Source organism: Bison bison, unplaced genomic scaffold (assembly GCF_000754665.1).
Source record: "Bison bison bison isolate TAMUID 2011002044 unplaced genomic scaffold, Bison_UMD1.0 scf7180017864180, whole genome shotgun sequence".
Classification (NCBI taxonomy): Eukaryota; Metazoa; Chordata; class Mammalia; order Artiodactyla; family Bovidae; genus Bison; species Bison bison.
In genome coordinates this window covers 13,684,878-13,687,571 of record NW_011494752.1, presented here as the reverse complement: position 1 = coordinate 13,687,571, position 2,694 = coordinate 13,684,878, and positions in this window count along the sequence as shown.

The window sequence follows — 2,694 nt, the reverse complement described above, 5'->3', positions numbered from 1 at the left end:
TGACTCAGTAGGGGCCCAGCCTGCTCCATGCAGGGGTTCTTACCTTTGGCCCTGTATCTTCCCAAGGAGAAGGGGATGCCAGAGGATGAGATGGTCGGATGGCATCACCAACTCAATGGATATGGGTTTGGGTGGACTCTGGGAGTTGGTGATGGACAGGGAGGCCTGGCGTGCTGCAGTCCATGGGGTTGCAAAGAGTCGAACATGACTGAGCGACTGAACTGAACTGAACTGAACTGAACTCACCTGAGAGTGTTTACGAACTCCTAATGCCTGGAGAGAGAGAGGTGAAAGAGGGGGAGGACTGCACCCCAGAGTGTGATGAAGTTGGTTTGGGTGTGGCCTGGGCAGTCGTAGAGCTCCCCGGTGGTTCTAGAGGGAGTGACTGAGCTGTGACTCTGTCATTTCTGTGGGGTCCGTGGCCCGCTTTTTTCACCTTCTATGCTCTCAGTCTTCTGCAGGGGGTGCCTGGACACACAGGAGGAAACTGGGAGCATCAGGAGAGGTGTCACAAAAAGCTGGAAAGAATACAAGCTCATTAGAAGGGAGAAAAGATTCCCCTGAAACATGGGTAGAGAGGAGACAGGAGCCCACACAGCACCCAGGAGGGAGCAGCAGGCATTGCATTCCCTCAGGAAATAAGTTCAGTCAGGCCATGCAGAGGGCAAGCAGTCCTCTAGAATCCTCTGGAGGACAGGACTGGGGAGGTTAGACTGGTCTTCTGTAGCAGGGGCTTTGGCTTCTGGCCAAGTGGTGGCATTCCTGGGATTCAGGCCTCTTTGGGGACCTGGCAGAAGTGGATCCACAGGGAGGTTGAGGGTCTCCTGAGACAGAGATTAGCCTGAGGGGAACTGGGCTCCTGCTGTGACGGTGAACTGACCCAAGCGCCTGCCCTCAGCTCTGCTCCAGCCCAGCATTGGTATCCACAGAGAAGGGGCCCTCCATTCATCACAGCACATACAGCTTTTTCTATAGCGCCCAGGTCACTGGGGAAAACCATGCTGCTCTGGCCAGGGTGGGACGAGGGTGAGGCAAGTCCATGTCAAACTTAAGGAGGCAACAAAAGACTCAATCATTAGTAAGACTGGTGAGATTTGACCAATATTTCCAAAATCAGAGTTGATGCAAAAGAATGCGTGATGGACAAAATATCAAGATTTTGAATTAAGATGGGATGGGATTAGTGGGTTTTCCTTTTGCCCTAATTCCATTGTGGCATGGCTCTGCTCTGGACTCTCCACCAAAGCGCAGGCAAAGGGCAGAGGGGTATCTTCTCCCACTTTCCACCTGCACTTTGCCTGAATCACCCATCAGCTCTGGCACCTAGAGAACTTCAGATCTTTGGTCCTGCTGGGAACTGTGGCGGTGGGCAGAGCAGTGGTGCCACCTAGCGGGAGACTCAGGCAGAGCACCAGAGGGCTTGTTACACATGTGGAAGACGTGGCTTGTGGACTTGTGGCAGTGGAAGTGGGCAGCCAGGGGCTTGGGAACAGATAGACTAGGGGGTGTTGAGCAGTGTTGCTGAGATGCTATTAGTTCTTAGGGTATGCTTCCCTGGTGACTCAGCTGGTAGAGAACCCGCCTGCAATGCGGGAGACCTGGGTTTGATCCCTGGGTTGGGAAGATCCCTGGAGAAGGGAAAGGCTACCCATTCCAGTATTCAGGCCTGAAGAATTCCATGGACTGTATAGTCCACGGGGTCACAAAGAGTCGGACACAACTGAGCGACTTTCACTTCACTTCGCCTCTAGGGCAGTGTGTTCCCATCACATAGTACCAGGAATCTAGATCATTACAATCAACAGGGGAGCCTGAGATGTATACCCCCAAGCTCCAGCTCGGTTAGGAAGCTTGTGATTGCTCCAATGGCTCATTTTCCAGGTAAGGACTCAAAACCTCGAGAACGAGCAGCCCATGATGGTGAAAGAAACTGGAAGCCACCTTAAGACTGGAATTTGAATTTTCTTACTCCTAGTTCTCATCCTAGTTCTTCTATTGACTAAACTCTCTGTTTGAAATAAAAAGATATTGAGGCAGGAACTGTGATTCAAAGATAAGGAAGACAGTAAGTCCCAGCTCCGTAGGAGAGTAGAAGAAATAAAAATGGGTCCCTGGAAATGTATGGTAAGTCTTAGGTTGTGACTGCTGGTGAGTGCAGAGGACCAAAGGGGCCTGAGATATGTTTGGATTTCAACACTTGGAGGTGGCCTTGCGGGAGGTGGCCAGGCAGAAGGAGCATGTCTGTGGGCATTTGGGGCATAGGTGAGCTGTTGTCGCAGGGGTATGTGCTCAGCTGGAGGCAGAGGGGACTGTTGATGGCGTCTGAGCAGAGCAGTGACAGATCAGAGTCGTGTTTTGAATAAGATGACTCGGGAGGATGAAGCCGTCTCAGGTAATTTGTGTGGACTTGGCTATGCTTTTGGTTGCCTTGAACCCGATCCTCTTTTGGCCAGATAGCCTGAGTGGACCTCAGAGCCCATGTCCTCACATTACCAGCCTTCAGAGCCCAGGAGGGGTTTCTGTACAACCATGAAAGGCAGGAGGAAACCTATCAAAATTGCCTCATGCTTTCACTGTGATGATTAATATTCAAACTGTCTTTTTATCTCAGGAGCCCGGGACGATTTAAAGCATGGAACCGCTATTAATATTTCCTTACGGAGATGGCTCGAGCATAAAAAAAAAAAAAAAAAG